Source organism: Vicugna pacos, chromosome 35 (genome assembly GCF_048564905.1).
Source record: "Vicugna pacos chromosome 35, VicPac4, whole genome shotgun sequence".
NCBI classification, from domain to species: Eukaryota; Metazoa; Chordata; class Mammalia; order Artiodactyla; family Camelidae; genus Vicugna; species Vicugna pacos.
The window spans coordinates 29,699,397-29,725,374 of record NC_133021.1 but is presented as its reverse complement, the minus strand read 5'-3'; the positions used below and the strand labels follow the sequence as shown (position 1 = coordinate 29,725,374).

The 25,978-nt window shown below is 41.7% G+C and overlaps 1 protein-coding gene and 1 pseudogene across 4 annotated transcripts in view; one reads left to right on the top strand and one right to left on the bottom strand.

Annotated features, from left to right (window-relative positions):
* CELF2 (CUGBP Elav-like family member 2) overlaps window positions 1-25,978 on the bottom strand; it is a 466,579-nt gene that overhangs the window by 299,242 nt on the left and 141,359 nt on the right. The gene's annotated exons all lie outside the window — the stretch shown is intronic.
* On the top strand, window positions 2,240-2,693 carry LOC116277017 (protein phosphatase 1 regulatory subunit 14B pseudogene; annotated as a pseudogene).

The window sequence follows — 25,978 nt, the reverse complement described above, 5'->3', positions numbered from 1 at the left end:
CAGACTAAAAATTGGCTGTTGGAAGCCATGAAGAATTTTAAACAACTCTGGCTCTAGAAAGACAACTCTGGTTTCAGTATGGAGCCTGAGCCAAGAACAAAGAAGCATGTGGGGTCAGGGAGGCAGTGGGGAAGCCGCTGTGCAGGTAAGAGGCCGCGTGGCCCACAAGATGGGTCTTCAGTTCGTGGACCACTGCCTATTGGTTGTGCTTGTTCAAGATGCTCCCCAGAAGGTTAAATCACTCAATTACCAGAGCCATCCAGTAAATTGCTATTATCATCTATTGCCATCCACATTACACAAATCAAGACACTGGGGGCCTGGGAGTTCAGGAAAAACCCAAGCCAACAAGTGCAGTGTTACTGGCAGTGATGGGGGTGGGCTGAGCTCTGTTCACTGTTCTACATTCTCCAGGAAGTCTCTAGAGAGAGGAAAGGCGTAAAAAGATATTTTAGCTGTAGAATCACCATATGGACAAGTGAATGGGTGGAAAGAAGAAAAGAGCAGAGTTAAAGATAATTCTGATGTTTCTACCATGCATATTTTGGCCAATAATGACACAGCGAACTGAACTGAAGCCAAAAAAAAAAAAAAAAAAGCGAAACGGGAAGAAAGCCGAGTCCACTGGAGATACACAGGGCTGGAGATGCCTCCGGGCAGGTCTTCCAATAGAGGAGGCAGTGGAACCACTGCCCTGGATGAACTCAGCCAGGAGGGGTACTGAGGGTGAAAAATGAGAAATGGACGAAGACCAGAACCTGAGGCAAATCAAAATTTGAGAAAGAGGCAAAGAAATATGGTCCAGTGACAAAGAGGACTGAACACATCACCAAGGAACTTAAACCCAGCTGGAGAGAGAAAACATATGCATATGAAGCTTTGAGTTTCCTTGCTGTATATGAGATCATGAATTATTTATTGAGATGTTAAATCAGAAAGCAGGGCAGTGCAAATAAGAGACCGAAACATTTCAGAAAGTTTCAAGAATCAGTCGGGAACTGGGGCAATAACTTTAGAAGGCAGCCTAATTTTAAAAGGAAGCAGGAGACTTCTACACCTGGAAAAAGGAGGCGGGGGGGGGGGGGCATCCAGGAGGTCCTGGCTAATCTTGCTTGCTCTGGCCAGACTCTAGCTGAACATTCAGCAACTTGCCCAGACTTCTGAGACAGCAGTGAAAAGTGCTCTGCTGTTCATCACCATCTCCTTGAACGCATAAGTAAAAAACCAGGAGGGGAGGGCCTGGGGCAGGAAGGTGGCATCCAGCTCCCAGAGCAGGAAAGCAATGATGTGGAACCAACTCATACGCTTCCAAAGCCTCGTTGGATTCAATCGTTCAAAAAAGCAACAGCAAACGTAGTTTTTGAAGGTGGCTGTGCGTTTTGCCAGATAAAGATTCGAAAAGTTGTAAGGATCTAGACACTCTAGACTTGGATAACATATCCCGGGCCAATGGTTCTAAACTTTGGGGTGAAGTAGCCTACATTCATACGCACTCCCTGAATATTCATAGAGCAAACATACCAGACACAATCGAACCCAGGTCAAATAAACCTTGCGTCTGTTTTTAATTCCATAACCAAAGCGTGATGCGATGACTATAAATACACAGGAATTAGGGTGCTTCTGGTGAGCATAAGGTGCCAGGGAGACAATGAGTCAATTGAACAAGACGGTCTCTAGAATCCACCTACGTTTTCACCATCGACGCTCTCCTAACTCAGATATCCCAGTTATTAAGGAGTCTCTTGACCTCCAGTCTTGCTGGCTCAGATCCACACAACACATTTCAGCAGAGTTATGTCTCTAATAGCTAAATATGGCATAGTTGCCCCCAGCTTAGAACCATCAGAGCTTTCCCCCTGCCCTTACAATGAAGTCCAAGCCACATCATAATATGGTTCACAAGACCCACCCCCATCTCCAATCTCTTCCCGAGTGGTTTTCTCAGTCAGCACGTAACACTCTGCACCGTGAACTTCATTCAAGTCCTCATATATACGATTTCTCTGGTCTTGGCACTTCCTACACGTGCACAGCTCCCTTGGTGATCCCCACCCCCTCACCAGGTTTATTTCTGTGTATCATGCAGGATTCGGCTTTTTAAAAAGACACAAACAAACTTATTTATAAAACAGAAAGAGAGCTGCCCCCGGGCGTCCCCGCCGCCCTGGAGCCGCGCCCACGAGCTAACCCGAGCCAGCGCCCGGTGCCAGCCGGCGGGCGTCCTGGAGGCGGCGCCATGGCGGACAGCGGCCCCGCGGAGGCGGGGCGCGGCCTTGGCGGCTGCAGCCCGCGGGCCGGGCAGTGGCGGTTCAGGGCCCCGCGTCTACTTTCAGGGCCTTCCTGGGGCTGCAGGCGAGGGCCCGGGCGGCGCGGGCGACCAGGGCCCAGTGAGGCGCCAGGGGAAGGTCACGGACAAGTACGACCGCAAGGAGCTACTGAAGCGCCTCAACCTGGAGGGGCGGATCCTGGAGCAGCTGCCAGGAAGAGGAGATCCAGAGCTGGAGATCGATGCGGACGAACCCCGGGACATGGAGAGCGATGATACTTGGGCTGCCAGGGTCCCGGAGCTGCTGCTTGACTGTTACAGACCCAGTGAGGCCTTCACGTCTGGCCTGCTGGACGAGATCCGGGGCATGCAGAAGCTGAGCGCACCCCAGGAGAAGTAAGGGTCCTCGACCCAGATGAACGGTGGCTCCCACAGGACAGTCGCTGCCCCCTGACCTCGTAGCAACAGCAATACCGGGGGGCCCTGCAGCCAGGCCTGGTGCTGTGAGCAGGGCTCCCCGTGCCCCTGGCCCAGGGGCCTCTTCCCTGCCCCCTCGGTTTCCACTTTTGGGTTGTTTTTTAGTATTATTATTAAACTGATGGGACTTTTGTGTTTTTATATTGACTGCGGGCGGGCCCTTTAATAAAGCTAGGACACGCCTTTGCCTTTGGTGCAGTTAAAAAACAAACAGAAAGAAAATCACAGACAGAAAACAAACTTATGGTTGTGGGGGTGGGGGGAAGGGCGGAGAGAGGGATAAATTGGGAGTTTGGGGATTAGCAGGTACAAATTACCATATATAAAATAGATGATCAACAAGGTCCTACTGTAGAGCACATGGAACTATATTCAATGGCTTGCAGTAGGAAGAAGAATACAGAATATGTATATGTTTGTATGTATAACTGAATCACTATCCTGTACACCAGAAACTAACACAACATGATAAATCAATTATACTTCAGTAAAAAACAAATAGGGGGAGGGTATAGCTCAGTGGTAGAGCATGTGCTTAGCATGCATGAGGTCCTGGGTTCAATCCCCAGTGTCTCCTCTGAAAAACAAACAAGCAAACATAATTATCCCCCAACTAAAAAAGAATTAAAAAAAAAACAAAACCTCAGCAACACTGTGTTGAAACAAACCAATCACACTTTTTGTTTTTGAGGCATGAATGTGTTGGCTATTGAACACTGAATTCAAGAGAGGAAGCAGCCTCGGCCCCCGTGCTCAGGGAGAGTGTAATCGTGTGGGAGAGACCTCACTTCTGTGAGACAAAGAACAATATGGCGTCTACTGCTGTGATGGCTGCCGGACCCAGGAGTCCCAAGGCAGGGAGGGTGATGAGCTGGCTGAAGTGATCTGAGAGTCTCTCCTGGAGGAATGAGCCTGGAGGGGATCTCAAAGAGGATGCCTGCATTTGGGGTGGGCAGGGAGACGAAGAATGAGGACACCCCAAGCAGAGGGGACCAGTGTGAGGTGTGTTCAAGTGGGAGGCTGTGGCAAGAAAGTCGTCATAGAGAGGAGCACAAACCTTGACAACAGGAAGGGAAATAAGAGAGACGAGGAAAAGGGAGGCCCGACCAGGAATCCTGTAAATGGAGCAAAGGAATCTGGATTCCACATCATAGGCAGTTTAGATGCAGTGTCCTTTCTCCATCAGGAAAGGAGCGTCCTCTCCCAAGAACGCCCACGAGGAAGTGCGAAACGGCTCTGGCAGCTGGTGCCTGCTGGGTGCACCACGATGTTTCCAACGAAACACCCACAACTCTTACAGTCTATTAAAAAAAAAAAATCAGACTTCCAGACCATGGTGGACCAAGAGAAAGACAAAAATACTGCATCCCTGTCTTCCAACTGTTTAGGTACCAGTGGCAACTGAGCTCTGCTTTAATCTTCCTGTTCCCTAGATAAACATTGCCAAGATGCCTGTATGAGTCTGCTTGGGCTGAGACCCCAGACTGGGGGCCCTTAAAAAACAGAAATCAATTTTCTCACAGTTCTGGAGGCTGGAAGTCCAAAACCAAAGTGTGGGCAGGTTTGGTTTTTCCTGAGGCCTCTCTCCGTGGCTGGCAGATGGCCATCTTCTCGCTGTGTCTGCACGTGGCTTTTCCTTTGTGCATCCCTGATGTCTCCTCTTATAAAGACGCCAGTCCTATAGGATCCAACCTTTATGAACTCGTTAACCTTAATTATCTCCTGAAAGGCCCTATCTTCAAACACAGTTGCATTCTGAGACTCTGGGCATTAAGACTTCAATATATGAATGTGGGGAGGACACACAGTTCAGTTGTTAACAATAGACAATAATTCCTGAAAATACCCAATCCAGAACTGGCTTCCGTAAAACCTCCTCAGTATGTACACAAGCCCTGTTTCTATAATCAACCCCTTCCGACTTCCTTTTCCTAAGATTCCCTCATCACATCCTTGCAGCAAGTTAAACAAAGCCAACTTTCACGGAGAGTGTGTTCCTGGTGGCTTTGGATATTGGCCGTCCACACCAGGATCTTCTGTATACCTGAGTCTGCCCTCTTTCCCACTTTGTGCTTGCCTAAACTGCCATTCCTCCTTCCTGGTTACCTCCTGCTCATCCTTAAAGATTCTGTTCAAATATGTTCACTGAAAGCATTTCCTATTCACTCCATCTAGCTGTGGGATTAAATTTCCCTGGTGCTGGCCCTCTAATGTGTCAGCTCAGCTAGGCTGAACTACATTTCCCAGAATTCACTTTTAAAAAATGTTTCTGGTTAGAGTGAGCCACAGGAAGCAAGGACAGGAGGGAAGCAACAGTCATTTTGCAGCTTGCACACATGGTGGCTGATGTGCTGAGCTGCCTCCTCAGTGAGAAGCAGCAACTGGACCTGCAACTGCTCTGCCTTCCCCCATCCTCCTGAGTGTCCCTGACTTCTGGGCCAGGTGTGTGTGTTTACCTATGTCCTGAGGTCCCCAAGGCAGAGGCCACAAGAATTGACATGTGTTTTGGTCCATCCTTGAATACAAACATACAGTGTGTGGAGGTTCCAGCCTGCCCTTGGTCTCTGCAACTTTATATCCATTTTCCTTTCTTGACTGTGGATGTCAGCTTTCAGCATAGATGCAGAAAAGCCTTACAGAGACAGTGCTATCTATCTATCCAACTTTCTTTCTTTCCATCCATCCATTCGTCCATCCACCCATCCATCCATCATCATCATCTCTCTCTCTTTCCATTCATCCATCCATTCATCCAACCACCATCTTCTATCTGTCTGAGCATCCGCCATCTATCCATCCATCCTACTGGTTCTGCTTCTCTGGTTGGACCCTGACTGATGAACCTCCCCTCCTCTGACATTTTTCTATGCTTCCTCGTCACCTGAAATATACTTCTCTTGTACCATGTAACATACTTTATTGTCATAATTTGTGTGGTAGATTAGATTATCTTGCCAATTTATCACGCCCTCCATCATGTGACCTTGCAGTGCACTAGAGTGGGTAAAATCTATTTCGCCTCTCCGCTGACCTTGGGCTTCACAATGTGACTTGCCTCAGCTGTGGAAACGTTAGCGGGCATTATATGAAACGTGCTTGTGTGGTGTAGCTTGGGGTTCTGCGCCCCGTGGCCTGCCATGAGAAAAGCTAGCCCCGGGGAATCTGCTGCCCCTCCCACCTGGGCCTCAGAACAAATATATGTGGAGAAGACCTGAGCCCAGTCGACAGTCTGGAGCCAAGCATAGTTGAATCACAGCCCGAAAGGGAGCCACCCAGCTAAGATCTGCCAAACTACAGTTGACCTGCAGACTCACAAGTGCAAGAATAAATGTGCACTGTTGTAAACCACTGTACTGTGAAATCATTTGTATGCAGCCTTATTGCAGCAATTGACTAGTAAATTATTCTTGCAGCAATTGACTAGTACATTACTTTTTCTTTGGCTCCTTGGGATTAGGGACCACGATGTTAATTTCTCTTTCTCCAGTGCCTACTAAGATGCCTGTTGGACAGTAGGTGCTGGATAAATGTTCATTGCATACTAGAATAAATAAACAAATGAACCCATCCAAGACCCAGAATGGAGAGAGGCATGGCACAAGAGGTGTGCTGTGGAGGGAGAAACTAACAGAGGTGGACAGGATGGAAATGAGGGAGTGAGTGTGGAAGGCAGAGTCAGCCTAAAGTAGTCTATGGACAATCACAGGATAAAAAGTTAGCTGCCTTTCATTTTCAGATGATCAAGTGTTCAACAGGCCACAGAGATTCCATGTGACTTCAGGAATCTTTGAAGAGCATTTTTTCCTACTCTGAACTCTCAGGCGTCTCTGGGGGCAGCTGGTAATAAAAGACACGGTGCCTGGCTGTAGCCACATGCAGTGAGGAAATTGACAAAAGGCGAAAAGACTGAATCACTTCCAAAAAACCAAGAAAACAAAATCACTGGGAAGTAAAACTTTCCTATTCTTCCTTCAGGCAACCTTGTCTCTGTGTAATCATCTCATTGATGTGATGAGTTTACGGCCCCATTGGCCCATTGATTGTTTCGGGGTTTTGCTGTTGTTGAAAGGTTGGTGCGACACCATATCTGAAGCTCTCAGCCTGGTCACCAGAGGTCTTGGTGGGCACACTTGGGAGATTAAAGCAGGTCTCCACGGTGGCAGTCCTCCCAGCTGAGACCGTTGTCACATTCCCTTAGAGGACATGGCATAGGCCTGCCATCAGAATTTCTCCTTATGAGACAGTTTGAAGGATGCCAAATTCATTAGTGTCTGCGGTTGAACTTTTCAAACCTTTTTCTTACCCTGAACAAACTGCACACACAGACATGCACACACATAAACACACACATGTGTGTGCACATCCAACAGTACAGACACACATGCACATGTCCCACTGTGTGTTTGGAGAAAGAGAGATAGTCTGCATTTTGCTTGGCGTCGATCATAAAGTGAAATTAAGCTGCCGTTTCATGGATTCAAAAGTTACACCCATCAAACTCCTGCTTCTCTGCCTGACCTCTGAACTTCAAAAGGAATACATCATGGGGAAAGACACATACACCCAAGAAAACCACACACAGACCCCAAAACACACACACAACAAAATGACACATTCAAACCTCAAAAAGATGCTGTAAGCACCTGAATTCATTTCACTCTCATTTCTAGAAATAAAGGCTTGATGCCAGCCTATCTGCAAGGCCAATAGGGTTGAATGCAGCCCTCGGGAACACAAGCTGCCCCAAATAAAACCCAAACCATGTTGCCATATATAGAAAAGCATGTCCGTTGCATTGTTTGAGCAACTTATTGAATCCCACTTCCAGGCTGTTTCAGGCTGAAAAATCTTGTAACAATTATTTATCCAACTATCTCTGGAAAATAACTGCCTATTTTTTTAGCCTATATTTAGCATATTGCTCCAAATGATACTTATCAATATAATATACTGAATTCCCACTGAGCGTATAATATTACACTCTTAAAACTTTACTATTAAACGGTTCTTAACTTAGATACCATTAACTCAGACTTAGTGAAATTTGGACATCGAATGTGATTGTTTTAAAAGTGTTTATGTTTTTAATGATTATAAAAATAATTCATGTTCCTAATATTGTCCAGAAATATAGAAAAGCATAAAGGAGAAACGTTATCATCACCTAAATCTAACTAGAAATAAGAATGTTTAACGTTTGATACATTTCCTTGTAGTCATCTTTAATGTATATACCTCATCTTTTTACATACAAATGGGGTTGCAGTCATCATAGTTTTTAATCCTTTTTTTTAAACATGAGCCATTTTTCTCCCATAAGTATGATTTTTGAAAAAACTGTTTTCCAAGGATTGCATGTTATTTCACTTCACTGATTTCCCATAATTGATTTGACCACTTCCCTCAGATTAGATATTAGCGGTCTCTCCAAGTTTTCACTTTTACATGAAACATTGAGATAGGAATTCTGAAACATGAATGTTTGTGGGCATTTCTGATTTCCTCCTGAGAGACGAGAACCATGTTACGTCTTAGCACAGATCACTGAATTGTTTTGCGGAAGATTTGCAACAGTTGATACCTACCTACAGGACAAGAGTCCCTAATGTGCCAGTCTCTCAAACACACTGACCCTTATTTAATGTTAAATATGCAAATGCAATGTATGAAACAGGTCAATTGTTTTATTTGCATTTCTTTCTAATGAAGATAAATATTTTCCCCAACGTTTATTGTCATGCATAAAGATCAGTATCTGTGCCTTAGCCATGTGATTTTTGAATTGAGTTGTACCAGTACTCTATATATTTCTGTACTTTAATTCTCTTTAAAAAAAAAAGGATAATAAATTTGTCCCAGATCATTTACTTTTTAAAAAAAATGTATTCATTTATTTATTTATGTTTTCATTGAAGTAGAGTCAATTTACAATGTTGTGTCAATTTCTGGTGCATAGCATCATGTTTCAGTCATACATGTTCATACATATATTCCTTTTCATGTTTTTTTCCATTAAAAGTTACTACAAGATATTGAATATAGTTCCCTGTGCTATAGAGTAGACACTTGTTGTTTATCTATTTTATATGTAGTAGTTAGTATCTGCAAATCTCCCAGCTTCTAATTCGTCCCTTCCCCAATGTTTTTGGTACTGAATTTTAATATTTCTATATAACTATTTCAATAATTTCCCTTATACTTTTATTTTTGATATAAAAGTTCTTCCTTACCCTGAGAGTAAGTTAATCTTTATCTGTGTAGTTTGCTGGTTTTTATTTTCACTCTTTCATTCATCTAGAATTATTTTGGAGATCAAACAAACCTGAGTTTTCCCTCTTTTACAAATCGGCAGTTTTATCTGTATCATTTATTATGTGGTTCATTCTTTTCCCAGTGGCTTTTGGGATATGATGTGCGTGTTGATGTATTAGATTAAGTGCTACTGAATCTCTCGTTCTTTACATTGGTACCTCGTTGTTTTAAATAAGAACACTTGGTAGCTGTGTTCTATAACATCTGGTACACCAATCACTCTAATTATTACTCTTTCCTTGCAAAGGGAAATTCAAGTGGAAGTTTAGAATAATCTTGTCCGTTCAAAAAAAAATCTACTGAGATTTTGGTTGGCATTTGAATTGAACCCTTAGATATATTTGGGAAAACTTAATATCTTTATGGGACTTGCTTTTTCTCCCTGAATCCATGAATTAACTCTAAATATACTAAAATCTTCATTTCTCTCTCTCTCAAGGAGCATGTGATATTTTCTTCAAATAGTTTCCACACCTGTTACTACCGATTTTCATTAAAGTTATTGATTTAAAACAGCTGCTATCATGTTCTCTTTGAATTCTTAGAGATTTATAGTTGGCTATCTTGTTTTTTCATGATTATATTCATAAATATGCATCTCATATGCAAATGATATTTTTTTTTATCTTTGTGTTTCTACTTGGCATACCAGTAGTTCAGATGCAGGTCTTATTGCTAAGATCAAAGCTTCCAGAACAGTGTTGAATGAAAGATGATAATGTTCACCTCAACCCATCTCTCATTAAATGACTGGTTTCAGATAGCTGTCTTATTATTAAGTTTTAAAAGTTTCTTTGCACTCTTGGTTTTCTCAGAGTTCCCCCTGCACCCTTTAGGAATAAGGGATTAATTTCTTTTAAGATCATTTGTTTTCTTACTGTATTATATTAACAGATTTTCTAAAACAAAAACTCTTGGCATAAACCACAATTGGTCGTGAAGGACTTTTTTTCTTGTACCCTCTCTCTTTGAGTTATGTCAGGGGTCATGTGTCAAAACACCATCTTAACTAGAAATCCCAGAGAATACATAATTCTTTTGAGTAAAATCTTAAAAAGCAAATTAACTTCTATATAAAACAGAAACAGACTCACAGACACAGAAAACAAACTTACGGTTCCCAGCAGGGAATGGCGTGGGAAGGGATAAACTGGGAGTTTGCGATTTGCAGATACTGACTGGTATATATAAAATAGATAAACAAGTTTACACTGTACAGCACAGGGAACTATATTCAATATCTTGTAGTAGCTTACAGTGAAAAAGAATATGAAAACAAATATATATGTTTGACTGTGACCAGAAACTGACACAACGTTGTAAAGTGACTCTACTTCAATAAAAAGAAGTAAATGATGTATCTTGATATTTTAGAGTTTAGAACACACACGTCACACAGCCTTGTGTTTGACCTATTTGTTCTCCTTTAACATACTCAATTCAACAAATACATGTATGCTTTACTTTGGTATAATATTTACAAAAAGCGTTTACATTTGGGAAATTCTCCAGTTTTAGGAAAGACTGTTCTGGATTAGTGAGGTTTTCGCTCGCTACCAGACGTGGGAAAAAAAAAAAATCTCCGAAGGTCGGTTATGTTTTTGCTACAGACTGACGAGACATTTTAAAGTTATCAGCCACTCTGCTGCCTGCTTTTTGCAATCAAATCTCTGGCCTTGCCAATCTTAATTCCTTTCATTAATACCTTGACGCATGTCTCAAATAGCGGAATCGAATTGAGTTGGCGGGATCTGAAAATTAGAGATCACCACTGCCAAGAAGGCTGTCCGTGGCTGACGGTCAGAAAATCTCCATGTGACTTTCAGCTTCTTCCCATAAAATAAGCAATTTATACACTTCTGCAGCACTCCCTTATCATTTCCATAATTATCCCTTGGGTTTGTGCCTTCCGACTACTGCAGAGAGTTTGCAGGGCAGGGGGCCTTCTCTGAGGGCAGTGTCCTTGCTGTAACAGACTCCCATAGACCCATGATACCTGGGAACAGAAGTGCATGACCATTGAGTCACTAATACTGATGCTAACATTCCACATCTCCCTCCCAGAGACTCTGGCCAGGCTGCAGTGAGGCCAGTGTGGAGGGACCCACTGAATTACCCATCACAGCCATGCCCCCATCGCTTCCAGTGTGCTCTGAACTCCTTGAATTCATTAATTCAATTTAATTTTTAAAAATCATGGTGTAGCTGTCGTGGGCACAGAACTATACTGCAGTGTAAAGATAGTCTGATTACACGGACTCCTTTCTCCTTTCTAGTTAAATTAAAATTTTCATTTCTACCATTGAGGTATCAGTATCTCATCACTTTCAGTATTTTGAAAACTTCTATAAATTACCCATTGTCCTTCTATACTTTTAATGTGATGAATTTGTCTCCCATAAACATCCATGAAATCTATAAATTAAATAATAGTCAGGAGATGTAGTAAAGTAGATAAATCTTTACAAGGTTAATCAGACTCACATAAAACTCACCCATGTCCATATTATAAAATATCTTTCTTAGATATTACAGGGAAAAAAACTCTGTTGGCACTTTGACCCACCTCACAGTCTAGCAAATTATATGGAGATAAGCCTTTTGACTTTTTTGCTTATTTCATAGTTTAAAATACAGAGAACATACTCTGCTTTTTAAGGTTTATAGTAAATGGATAAATTCCATCCTTATTGTATGGTGTAAGGAAATAAAGAAAGGTGGGAATCAATCAATTATCTGAAATTTTCGTAAGTGCCATTTGAGAAAAAAATACATCAGTGATTAGAATTCCCTGTCAAATGTAATTATGTTTCTGTATTTTGGTCTAAACATAGAATTAACCAGAATTTCTGAATGGTCCACAAATTTCCTAGGAATAAGTCCACAAATTTTGGGGCAGGTGGGGGATAGTAGATTGAGAAGAGTCTGAATTTTACAAACAAACATAGCCCGCGTGCTTCTGCTATGTTTCACAAGATAAGGTCAATGCCCATTGGCTGCCCAGGAGTAGGGGCATCTGTGTGGCTGTTGTCATGGCAACACTGAGAGCCAGCCTCAGGACCACACATTCATTGGTCTTTAGAGAGATGAAGGAAAAGGGGAAAGAAAGAGAAAAGGAGAAATCTGGACTTTTAAAGTGGAAAGCTCTAACGCTTTATTTTACGTATTATGACAAGGGCAAAGAGAAAGGTTTAAAGGTCGCTGCTAATTCCAGACCTCACCAAGGACACTGCTTCTAGCACTAACCAGACTCCCACGCGCAGCGTCGAAACCCTCACAAAAGGAAACTTGTAAAAGATGATTACCAAGCACATATATGGAGACAATGCGTTCTTTGTGATCAATTAACATGCAAGAACAGTCTGTAGCGGGATGTCTTACAAAGGAGCCCTTTCTTCTCGGTACTTTAAAAAATGCAGATCTATCAGACTTAAGATAATGCATTGCCATGCTGATTTAATTGTCAATTATGAATTACTTAAGTGTATTTTAATGATCTATATAAAGCCTTATGTTTTTTTCTACCTCTAATAGCTATTAATGGTTGTTAAAGAAAATGAAACCACTTTACTCAAACATAATGTGACGGTCTATTAAGAATAAGTTTTCAAAATGATAAAATATTATCACAAAAGTGTGAGCCTCTGTACATTTTAATATTCCTGAAAGAATATTTCCTTCACGTTGCCACAATTATAGTTTAAACATCTTCACTTATATGTAGAATAAATCTGACCAGTCAAAATTCTTCTTCACCAGTTGGGAAAGGAGTGTGGGCAACAGTATGATTATATTTCCTCCCAAAACGTTGTAGGAGATTTGAAATATCTGCCATTAGGATAAGCCTGGGCGAACTTACTGACACTCCTACTTCTCTGCGTCTCTGCGCTGGTTCCCACTTGCTTTTAAAATTATGAAATGAATGCACGAGATCACATAAGAGGAATATTTTATGTGGTTCACATTCAGATATAAAATAGTATCTTCAATGTATTAGAGGATCTTACTAATTAAGCGAAATTTGCGGTGAATTGCTTTAAGAGAGAAGAGTCATTTTGTAAGTAAATCATTTTTTCCGAGTGTGTCTGTAAGCCTGACTTTTCTGAATGGAATTTCTTTAGAGGGGGACGCATCTGTCCCGCTCTAAGGACTAATAAACATAGACAACTGGAGACAGCCTCAAATGTACCTTCCCCTATCCGCTAGGATACCCACTAGACAAGGAGCTGTTAGGAATTTGAAATTAAACATAATTAGAGTCAGAATAAAATAGCGTTCAGGCTTATGTCCACACAGCCTAAAGTAATTTAGAGACTTTACAATTATCCATTTAACTGGTAACTGTAGACAGTTAAATAAGCCAGATAGTAAAAGCAAAATAGCAATTTTAGATTCTTAATTATTCTATTTGGCCACCTGCGTCGATCATATTAAACAGCCATCAAACCTTTAATTTTATATTTTATGATTGGCTGTGAAGTGCACTGGTAAGAAGACAGGTTTTATAGGAAGGCAGAGCTTGGAGTCAAATTCTGGCTCAATGACCATCTGTCTGCTTCCTTCAGCAAGTCTCTGACCTGAACTATTTCCTCATCTGTAAAGTGGGGCTACTGAATGTTGCAAAGATAAACAACTGAACAGATGTCAAGAGCCTAGCATCCGATACACTTCCCACGTGTTCCGTTCTTTACCATGATCTCTCCAACCCTGATGTTGCAAGAACAGAATCAAACTCACATAAATTTGTCTTCCAATCTCCACTTAAGTGTTCGCTCATTGAACTCAGAGGTGACATGCAAATTGAAAGCCTGGTTTTTTTTTTTTTAACATTTTTTATTGATTTATAATCATTTTACAATGTTGTGTCAAAGAAAGCCTGGTTTTTAAGTCATTGAGGACAAGATTCAAAAGCTATAAAAGAAAAATGCCATATGGTATCACTTAAATGTGGAATTAAAAAAAAAAGACAAAAGAACTTATTTATAAAACAGAAATAGACTCATAGACAGAAAACAAACTTATGGTGACCCGGGTAGGGAAAGGGGTGGGAAGGGGTAAATTGGGAGCTTGAGATCTGAAGATACTAATATACATAAAATAGATAAACAACAAGTTCATACTATATAGCACAGGGAACTATACTCAGTATCTTGTAGTAACTTACGGTGAAAGAGAATATGAAAATGAATGATGTATGTACATGTACGACTGAAGCATTATGCTGTACACCAGAAATTGACACAACACTGTAAACTGACTGTACTTCAATAAAAATATGTGTGTGCAAAAAATAAATAAAATAAAATATATAGTATGTGGTAGATAATAAAACAATGTATCTTCAATAGTACCTGCCACAGTACGGAGCCTTTATAGGCACTTTGTAAAAACTGTGAATTGAATTGTTGAGTCCAGTAGATGACCCATGTGTTTGTTCTTTGGGTCTCAAGACTAATATCATTTTTTCATAATTTGTAATAAAATCAGCCATAGAAACCATTAGGTCAGCTTAGTTATAGGTTACTTACAGAATCCCATGCCCCAGACGCCCTTTGTTGATTTTGCTATGATGTACATATACAAGGCTATGTGGGAGGGCGTGGTATCTAAGGAGAAAGTACATCATTCAAATGTATCACTAATTTTATCTAATACTTTCATCTTGTACAAGCCCGTGTGCCTGAATTTGCCTTCTGAGAAACTGGAAAAAACAATGAAAAAAGAAGGAGGGGGGCTTCCATCACTTAAAAACAATTAATCCTTGAGCTAACCTGCTGGGTTAAGATGCATCCCTCTAGTCAGTAAAGGGTTAATAACCCCATCAATACAGCAAAACTGCTGGGGTGAGGAACTTCTTCGGCACAGCATCCTGACAACATACTTCCTGACAATTTAAATGAATAAATCTAGAAGCACAGTATTCCCATAAAATTTCAAATGTGAAAAAAAAAAAAAACTGAGGAGAGCTCCAGTAGACCCGAAGAAACGAAAGTAACTTCCAAACCAAAATCACTTGAGAAATGGAAGATTGGGGGTCATTATGAACAAGAACGGGAAAACTGGCAAGTGCACAATACATGAACTGGCTTTCGAACAGCTGTGGGAAGAGGGTGGCCCTCAAGATGTCTCAGTGAATATGCCTTAGGTCATAACATGAATCTGGCCTGGACACAGAGCCACCTTCTCCCCTTCCCATCAAAGCTGGAAGCACAGAGCAAGAAGAAGGTGTTAGATATACTTTCTTAACATACTCTGATTTGATGAGAAACCCTTTCCAGACCGTCATTCCTACTCGCTCTGACCTCACCTCCCTCCTCTCCGGCCTCCAGCCTGGCAGGGCTGGGTTCTGTTCTCCCATCTCCTCTCCAAGGGACACAGATGCTGCATGATTAACCTCCACTGTGCCCGCAAGATGGCCAGCTTCATACATGTCTGCAGCTGCTAATGATTCATTTCCCAAGTTAGTCTGGAAGCTGGTCTTCTTCTGTCGTTTTAGAAGGATGACATCGGGTGTATGCGTGGCACCGTGGGTGGGTGGGTGGGTGGGGTCCGGTCATTGTAAGACCTCCTATGCCTCTACCTGTGAGTTCTTTGTGACTCCAAGTGTCAGGGAATTTGAAAATCCAGGGTGCCAGGAAGTGGAGAAGGTGGTCCACACAGCAGTTAGAAGCAGAGGCTCAGAGATGTGGCAGACAGAGGACCAAGATGCAGTGACTAAAATCTTCGCAATTACAGAGTTTTCCTCTTTCTGTTTTTAGTTTCAATCCTCCATCCCCCCACCCCCCATTTCAGTCGTTTTTACCAGACACGTCCTGATGTGGTGCTCTTCCAGGCATCATGGAGTCTCATTTGCTCTTTAGCTGAAGCACTTGGTAAATTGCAAAGTTATCATCCAATGTGATCTGTATGATCATCATCACTATCAGTAACGGTTATTTAAGCAATTCCCGCGGCTGTCCCCGTCATGCCTTCTTGGATTTACAATTTGCAGTTTGCTATCAGTGGTGACTCTCTGGGTCTCATTTTATCTGGACAGTTGGAAGGTGTCTGCCTGGAGCCAGCAGAAGAGAAGAAACCAATCACTGTAGGCAAAACGTGGGTGTGGGGGAGGGACCCCAAACACATTCCGTCTTGGTCTTCCCTAGCTCTCAGGCTGCTGTGTCTCAGTTACTTTTTCTCCTGGAAAATGGTGGCCAAACCTGTGGCCAGAAAGTGAACAGAAAAACTTCAAAGGCAGAGAACTGGCTAGAACTTGAAAGTGGAAAAACAGTTTTCAGGTTTTGAAAATAAGAAGGCTGGGATCCTGGATCTGGGTGACGCGGTAACCAGGCACGGCATCCTGCCAAGGAGTCAAAAGTCTTGGGTTACTGATCTCGCAGAAGGCATGAAAGATACTTACATAAGGCTCTCTTCGCTCATGAATATTTCTGTTAACTTTCTTTGTATGCATCAGTAATTCTGACCATGTCTGGACACTGGGCTTTCACAAATGCCCCTTTCAAATTTTTTTTTTAGGAATTCCAATATATATATATACATTTTGAATTAAAAAATTTTATTGAAGTACAGTCAGTTACAATGTGTCAATTTCTGGTGTGCAGCACAATGTCCCAGTCCTACATATACATACATATAGTCATTTTCATATTCTTCTTCATTAAAGGTTATTACAAGATATTGAACATAGTGCCCTGTGTTATACAGAATAAACTTTTCTTTAAATCTATTTTTATATATAGTGGCTAACATTTGCAAATCTCAAACTCCCAAATTTGTCCCCTCCCACTCCCTCTCCCTGGTAACCGTAAGACTGTTTACTATGTCTGTGAGTCTGTTTCTGTGTGTTAGATGAGTTCATAGTGTCCTTTCTTTTCTTTTTCTTTTTCTTTTTCTTTTCCTTTTTTAGATTCCACATATGAGTGATATCATGGTATTTTTCTTTCTCTTTCTGACTTTCTTCACTTAGAATGACGATCTCTAGGTCCATCCATGCTGCTGCAAATGGCCTTGTTTTATTCTTTGTCCCTTTCAATTTTCATGATTTTTTTTCTCTTCTCTTTACATTCAGTCTTTAGACTTAGGGTAAGAGCCTCCAGCATCATTGGTAGCTGTTGAGTCTTGCCAATTTCTTCCTGCCCTCCTTTTCCTAGGCAAGTGCTAGACATGGCTCTACTGTGAAGCATTCATAAGCTGCTATGATATTCCAAGTTGTTTTTACTGCATTCTTGGCATGTATTGTACAACTTGTGAGCTCTAGTTCAGTCCATTTCTCTGGATGCTGATGAACTTGTAGTTGCCAACTGCCTATCACCTTTATGTCTTGCAAAGACACAAACCACCTTGGAGACCTATAAGGAATGCTTCAGTTCTTGCCTTCTCAATTGGCCACCAATCAAGATCATCAATAAAAACATAAATATAAACAAAAAGTCTTGAGCAAGCTACTTTTTTTATTAGAGCTTGTTTTATATTGAAGTATTGTTGATTTACTATGTTGGCTTCAGGTGTACAGCAAAGTGATTCAGTTATACATAGACACATATATTGTTCAGATTCTTTTCCATTGTATGTTATTATGAGAAACTGAATATAGTTTCCTGTGCAATACAGTAGGTGCATGCTGTTTATCTATTTTATATATAGTAGTGTGTATCTGCTAATCCCAAATTCCTAATTTATCCCTCCTCCTCTTCCCTCTTTGGTAACCATAGTTAGTCTTCCATGTCTGTGAGTCTATTTTTGGTTTGTAAATAAGTTTCATACCATTTTTTTTAGATTCCACATATAAGTGATATCATATGATATTTGTCTTTCTCTGCCTGCCTGACTTTACTGAGTGTGATAATCTCTAGCAAATCAGGTCTGATTAACATTTGATCATTCCACCCCCCAAGACTTGCATTATCAGAACTGCAAGAAGGCACTGAAATGGTTAACCTGTGACAGAGATGAATTGCGTAAAGCGTTAGGCTGGGATTGGATGTTCGTTTTCGAATAACTGAACGATGGTGTAAAACTGATGTCTTAGAAAGTCTGGAAATGTTTTAAGAGAAGTTCTTCTCTTTTGATTTTTGAGTCATATAATTTCAGTAGGAGTCAAGTATGGTTATTTCAGAGGAACACTTTTGTAAATCTATTATCAGCTTCAAAAAAGAGTCATTTAATGTTAACTATCTTTCTCTAGTAAAAAACAAAAAAACCCAACTCTTACACCTTTGGTACATATACTTCCCTGTAACAGCAAAACAGCAGCTAACATTTATTGAACGTTTACTGCATAGGCGCTAGTTTTAACTCTTTGTAGGTAAGATATTTATTCCTACAACAATCCTAGGACATGAGAGACTACCAATCCCTGCATTCCTCGGAGGAAGAATCTGAGTTAGACATCATGCTCAGGGCCACAGAGCTATGAAGCAGCGGAGGCAGATTAGAGCATAATCTAATTCCAGGACATGTGGCAGCAATCTGCCAAGAAGGCGAGGATGTACCTGAGTAACACCAGTGAAGACAGCGTACAAAATCCTTCCTTTTCCCTTTAAAAAGTTGCAAAGCTTACCTCCCCCCATAATTTCAGAAGGGGATGACATTCAGAAAAACGGTCTCTTTCCATTTTTCATGCTTCAGAATATCCAAATCTACTCACTCCCAATCTTTAAAATTTGTACACTTCACACCAGGAAAGACAGTCAGAGAAGGGAACGTTTTATCCCCAAGTGACATTCTGCGTTTAAATATCCTTTGCAACAGTTTTGTTTTGAAAGATCTCAGTGGTTACATATGAACCAGCCAGATATCAACGATGGGTCTACTGTGTACAATATTCCCCAGAGACTAAAAACACTCCTTGCTGATAGAGGATTTGGAAATACCACACGGACGCCATTGGACCTGCCGCCTTGCTCAGGGTCCATATCAGTGCATCTGAACCAAAAGATGTTCTGGGCTCTTGCTGTTCCCTTTGAAAAACAAAATAACTTTTGGGGAGCTGAGGTTCTCCTGACTTTTCCACCACTGTTTCCAGAAGAATCAATGACTTTTCTTCCTCCAAAAGCAGCATTAGACACTCTGCACATTCTGGAATCCACCTGTGGCTACAGGCAGGTTTCTGCAGGTGTTTGCCCTTGGGAAGCTGTCAAGAGTTGGTCCAAATCAGGGCAACACTCCAGACAGAAGGAAATGAACTGGCAGGAGCTTTTTAGGTGCCAGAATATCTTTCCGGGACACAGATATGTAGATGGAATCTGCACTCAAAAATAACTCAGCGATGGGGATGGTAGAAAAGACTGTGGCTGAGCAGAACAGACAGAAAAACCATTTCCTGGAAAATGCAAAGGATAAGAAAAGAATTGACACATACTGATGCGGACCCAGAGAGAGGTTGCACTTTGAACTCTCTCAAGGGACGAGAGGAGAAATTTCTAGAAGCCAGATCCTGCAAGGAGAGGGAAGGTGACATTTGATATACGTGAATATGGAACTGTGGTTTGAAATGCAAGATGATCATCAATACCTTCTGTCTATAAGCGCATTGCAATTTCCAAAGCCCCATTAAGGGTACTGCATCATTGGAACGATTAGCAACTTAGGACTAGAAAGTTTTGAACCCAAAAAAGGGAATAGAAGAAGAAGGGAAAAAAATTCAAGGTGATTTCAAGCCCTCTGTGAAACTAAAGGCATGGGAAAGGAGAGAGGTAATACAGCTTAAAGTAAAAAGAATCCCCAGGCCTGACATGAAATAAGACACGTTAGTTTCATGAAGATAAATGCAGACACAGACTCCATGTGCCGCGAAGCCTTGCAACACTTGGAAGCAGAAGATCGCAGGCAGAAGATCTACATTCTAGACTTGGCTCAGTATGTTAGCAACAGTGTAACTTTGGGCATGTCATTTACCATCCAGAGCCCACATTTCCTCATCTGCAAAACAGGGTATGTAATCTGCCTTCTGCAATACATGCAAAAGCCTGTATGGTATTGCTTGGTATTTAAGAAGCATGCAGAAATGTTAGCTTAAAACGCTATCAGATTTCTCTTAGTCACTGATGAATGTTTCCCTGCATAACAAATTCATGTTCAAGATCTCCGTGAGTCAGACATTGTTCACAGTCTACAGGTAAGGAAAATTGAAACTGAGTGCTCAGTCTGGGGACCTGCCATTAGAGATTAGGTCTTTGAACTTCTGATCCTTGGATCTTGTTAGTGGGGAAAATAAATCACTTAAACAATGTGTCCCAAGTCACACAGCTAGAAAGGAGGTGAGAGACACCATTGTGCTATTCATTTTACCACCTGTGAAAATGAAAAATTGCTGGCTTTTTTCTTCACCCCCATCCACTGTTGATTACAGGTGACTATTACTTCTTTTCAGATAAATACATAAATGGTGTTCAGCTGAGATGGGAAGGTACATTTTTGAATCAGAGCTCAGAGAGAATCACTATATGCTTTGCCTTTATGGTAAAAACAGAAATTCAATTCTACACTGTGATCTGAAAATTAATTTCAGTCTTGGTTCGTGAGAACTTCACTGCGCAGGGCCCACTGTTTCTGTGAGATGGTATCTCAATTCAGTTACCATTGTTGAGAGGTGGGACTAGGGAAAACAGTAATTCAGCAAGCATTTCTTCTCTTTTCACTCAGAGTAAATTGCTGTATATAATCACGTAGCTGGAGGGCACAGCTTAGCACACTAAGCTTCAAGTATGCGATGCCCAGGCTGGTTAAGACCTCAAGTTCTAATCCCAGAGGAGTCTGTATGACTCTCCGTCTCCTTGAGTTTGATCAATTACATTTCATAGATTTTTATTATGTGAGAGACTCGGATAAGGCTTTATAACCCAAATCCGGTGTATCTTAGGGAGGCTCTAAATACCTTGTACTTTTTATTTATCTAAGTATTGAATTTCGGGCTTACTGCCTCTAAGACCTTCCCAGCACTTAGACAGGAAATTATGTGAAAACTTTTAATTAAGAGGAGAATATTTTAGTGGAATCCTGAGCTATATCAGTGACCTGCCAGTACTGTTGAGAGAACAGGTGTAGAATAGATTCAGTCCGGAAAACAGGTAAATTCAACATACTGAGTGATAGTGACCACCATTCACTGAATGCCCACCCTGTGTGTGGCACTTTATGTGAATTCTCTCATTCAACCCTCATGGCTCCCCTACAAGGTAGGTATTTTTATACCCAGTTTACAAAGAACTCTAAATGCCCTGTGCAAGGTCACAGGAGCTGAAATAGGAGAGCTGGGATTTAAATACAGGTATGTCCGAGCCCCAGTCCACGAAGTCCCATTTATCCAGGCTGCCCGAGAATCACTGTCTGCCTAATTAGAAAATAAGAATGTCATGCGTGGAACGCACCAAAACATAGAGTTGAAAGGTGAAAACTCAAATCAGGAAGGGAGCCCAGGGGTTCAAGAAGAGTACTTGGGTCAGACTGACATAGTTTAATACCAAGGCTGTGCTTAAAGAGCTAGTTACCAACCCTCCCACTCACGCAGTATGTCAATCCCATGGTGAGGAGGCAGGCTTCGAGGCACGGTCTCCAGGGGAGCCCAGCATGGGTGGGTGCCAGGCAAAACACCCTTTAAAAATGTCACAGGCAAAGTTCTGACACTTAGTGGAATACACGGTCTGCTGAGATGGCAGGGCATGGGGCACTGGGGCCCCAGAAGTCATATCCCCACCTAGAGGGCTGTCCTCGTGTCTTCTGTCCAACCACCTTTGTAGGTTTCTATATCCTTTGCCACTAAAGAAACTCCATGCTTGGTTTTCAACTCTCCATTGGTCCCATTGTGACAGTCTTGTAGTTTGGACTGAGTTGGGAGAAAGACTCAGGGAAAACTGAGTCTGCCACCATGTTTTCTGGTGAGGGGGACTTGATGGGTGCCATTAATGGATACCATGTATTCAGGAACAGAAACAGGTCAAAAATGAGGGGTGGAAGTAGAAGGGATCATATCAGTTGGAGACATGTTGAGTTTGAGTTGCCTAAGGAGCATCAGGGTAAAGAAAACATCTAGGAACATCCGGGCGGAGATGCAGGGTAGAAATGTGGATTTGGGAGTCCACAGTACGTGGGAAGTTCAGAACCGGAGACCTAGATTAGGGACCATCAATACGTAGGAGATACTTAAAACCACAGAGAGGACAAGCTCACCCTAGGAAAGAACATATAGAAAGAAGAGTAGTGGGTCTGAGTAGAATGCTAGGAAATCCACCCCCTCCACCGCTAGAAAACAGAAAGTGTGTGTGGGGGGGAATTAAAGAGGAGGACAGCCATGGGGATTCAAAGAACCAGGAGAGAACAGTAGTGGGGGAGTCCAGTTTGAAGGGCAGCATTTCCCAAAGGGCATCCCTGGGCTTACAGTAAGGTGAGTTTTCCGGACGGAAGGAAAACTGGCTTGCTGACCTGTGGTGTGACTCTTGAAAGGGGACTCCAGTAGGTAGATGCTTCTAAAATTATTTAACCAAGGAACTCTTCCTTTTACATAAAACCTAGTTATATTCCTCAAAATTATGTTCCTTGGAGCTGACTTTGGGGAAACCCACAGTGAGTTTCTTCAAACAAGATACTGTCTGTGACATCACGACCACAGAGAGATCAATACAGGAGGACTGAATAAAGGCTACACATTGACAGTTTGCATGTCACTGATTACCTTTATCAGAGCAACTGTAGTAGAGCGGAAAGGATGGGGGCAAGGTAAGGATTAACTAATAAATAAGATGTGGGGATCAAAACAGTGCATGCCGATTCCTCTTTCAAGAGACTTAGGTTTGAAAGGAAAGATGCAGAGGGCAGGAATGTAGCATCACTGGGATGTTTTGAGACGAGAGAGCTTTGTACAGATTTATCAGCTGAAAGGAAAAAAAAAAAAAACAGAGAGAGAGAGAAGCCAAAAATATGTGGAGTGAGAGAGTGGGATAGAAGGGATAAGAGCTGGAGGAAGGGACTGAAGATCTCGAAAGGAACCAGACGTGAGATGAAACATGGGGAGCACTCTCAAAAAAGGAACGATCTACAGGAAGATGGGAGGAAGAGCTCAGTATTAATGAGGAGGACCTGGCAAGACTTCTTACAAGAGGCAGCCTTTGAAATCAAAACTACAGTGAGGTGTCACCTCACATCAGTCAGAATGGCCATCATTGAGAAGTCCACAAATGATCAGTGCTGGAGAGGCTGTGGAGAAAAGGGGGCCCTCCTACACTGCTGGTGGGAATGCAGTTTGGGGCAGCCACTGTTTGGAAAACAGCATGGAGATTCCTTAAAAAAATCGGAAACAGACTTAGCCTATAATCCAACAATCCCACTTCTGGGCATATATCTGGAGGGAACTCTAATTAGAAAAGGTACCTGCCCCCCAGTGTTCACTGCAGCACTATTTACAATAGTCAAGACATGGAAACAACCTAAATGTCCATCAACAGATGACTGGAGAAAGAAGTTGCAATATATATATATATATATGAATACTACTCAGCCATAACAGAGAATAAAATAATGCCATTTGCAGCGACATGGATAGACCTAAAGATCATCATACTAAGTGAAGTAAGCCAGAAAGAGAAAGAAAAATAGCATATAGCACTCAGATGTAGAATCTAAAAAGAAATACACAAATGAACTTATTTACAGACTCACAGACATAGAAAACAAATTTATTACAGTTACCAGGGTGGGGAAAGGGGGTGGGAAGGGATAAATTGGGAGTTTGAGATTGGCAGATACACACTACTATATATAAAATAGATGAACAAGTTTCTACGGTTTAGCACAGGGAACTATATCCAGTATCTTGTAGGAACCCATAATGAAAAAGAGGATGAAAATGAATATACGTATGAATATGTATGAGTGACACAGCCTGCTGTACACTGGAAACTGACACAACATGGTGAACTTACTATACCTCAATTTAAAAGAAAGATTAAATAAAGAAGTAGCCTTGGACTTGGGCCTGGAGGGAGCAGGGGAGAAGCAGAGAAGAGAGGCCTGCAGGAAATGAAAGCCATTCCAAAGGGCCAGGAGCCAGGAGAAGAGGTGTGGCGGTGCTGAAGAGCAGAGTGTGCCGAGGAAGGACTTCCGGGACTGGGTTCCCAGCACTTCTCACTTTCTGCGCGTCCCCGTCTCCCGGGATGTCATGGGTTCCGTGGAATCGGCTCTCTAACTGACTGCGGGGTCCCTCACAGCTACCTGCTCCACCCCCCTGCTCACTTGTCCTTTGGGGCCTTAGTTTATTATTTGATTCCCAGTCTCTAAAGTTGCACAACTCAAAAAAGGAAAAGAAAAGTGAAGAAACACCCATTTTGCCTTTGGGGGAATTGAAGAGCGTAAGTAGACACAACAAACCAAAATCTCATTGAATAAAAAAGTCTGCATGGTGCTCACCCTACTACTCTGGAACTAAGCGTTGAGTCAAATGATTTCTGCAAGAACAGAATCTGGGAAGAGAAGTATGTAACAGATCTGAACGAGATTATCTTTTCCACCTGGTTGGAATTACATCTTTTTCTAGATAAGAAAATGGGAGTGTTCTGGGTGATTACTGTTTACCACCCAAAAGTATGAAATAATCAGTATTTTTGGTAATCGTCTGAAAAACAATTATTTAAGAGTTTGTCTTGTCTGTGCAGTTCAAACCAAGAACTCAACTGCTGTCTCCTGTTCTTAGAGAAAGCATGAATACTGGGGTTTGGATGTTTTCAGAAGACATTTTGGCAAAACATTTTGTTCTAAGCAGATGGCATAGATCAGAAACTTCTCAGCTGTTTTCCTCTAAACGTTACATTTCAATTCTTTAGCTAAAGTCAAATAAAAAAATAAGAACAGAAATGGAAATTATTCTGTTCTAAAGATGTTTTCATCGGAAGCCTGCCCCACTCAGTGGCTTGATGAAAACCCGTTGCTAGTCTATGTTAGCAGCTGGGAAAGTGGTTTCCCATACCAAACAAGTATTTAAATGATAATTATTAGGTGGCAAATTGGTAACCTGTGACACCCACATCAGCCAACACTCTATGGATAATAGGACCATTCAACGTCTGTATCTTTCATTGCCACAATTAAGCTCATGTAAGGATCTTCATTGATGTGGGAAAAGCTTATTCAAATGGACCTCAAGTAACTACACATCATTTCAGATATATAACTGTAGGGAGTGCATCCGTTTTGTATGTATTCTGAGGCACAGAACTAGAGAGACCGTTCCTTCCTTTTGGTATAGAGCAAAGGAAAGAGTGTGCCCATAAAAGTGTATGTGTGTGTGTGTGTGTATGTGTGTGTGTGTGTGTGTGTGTGCATGTGTGCGCATGTGAGAGAGACAGACAGATAGCATGAAATACTGCATTTTTTTACATGTGAAGCAAAAATAAGAATATCTGTAGTTTGCTCATTATTATGTAAACTCAGGGGATAGCCTGGTTGGTCTACAGGCAATTAATTAATTGTTTATCTTAATGGTTAAATCTCCATTTCACAGAAGAAAATGCACCTTCTTGAAATCCTGAAAGCCCCTCTGAGTCACATTTCTGAGAAACACCTCGCTGTTTCTGTTCCCCTGAATGCCCACCCGCCCCCGCCTGCAATTTACTGGGATTCACTTCATGCCCTTTGAGGTTCGCCCAAGTCTCACATTTTGAAATTGTCCTTGGACTCATCTGTCATCATTGTCATCACAGTCTTAGCTGTTCTTTCTCTCAGAAAAACCAAGCTCTTTGTTAATCTCATTTGTGTACTATTAGAGCGGGCTAATGCATTTTCATTCTGAACAAGACAAAAACAAAAGGCCTTTTATTCTTAGAGCCATTAACTGGCTATTAATTTGAACTCCAGTCATTAGACACGTCCTTCCTTAACCATCACAATTAGCAATTTTATCTGGAACCGTAACAGTCTGACCTGGAGTCTACG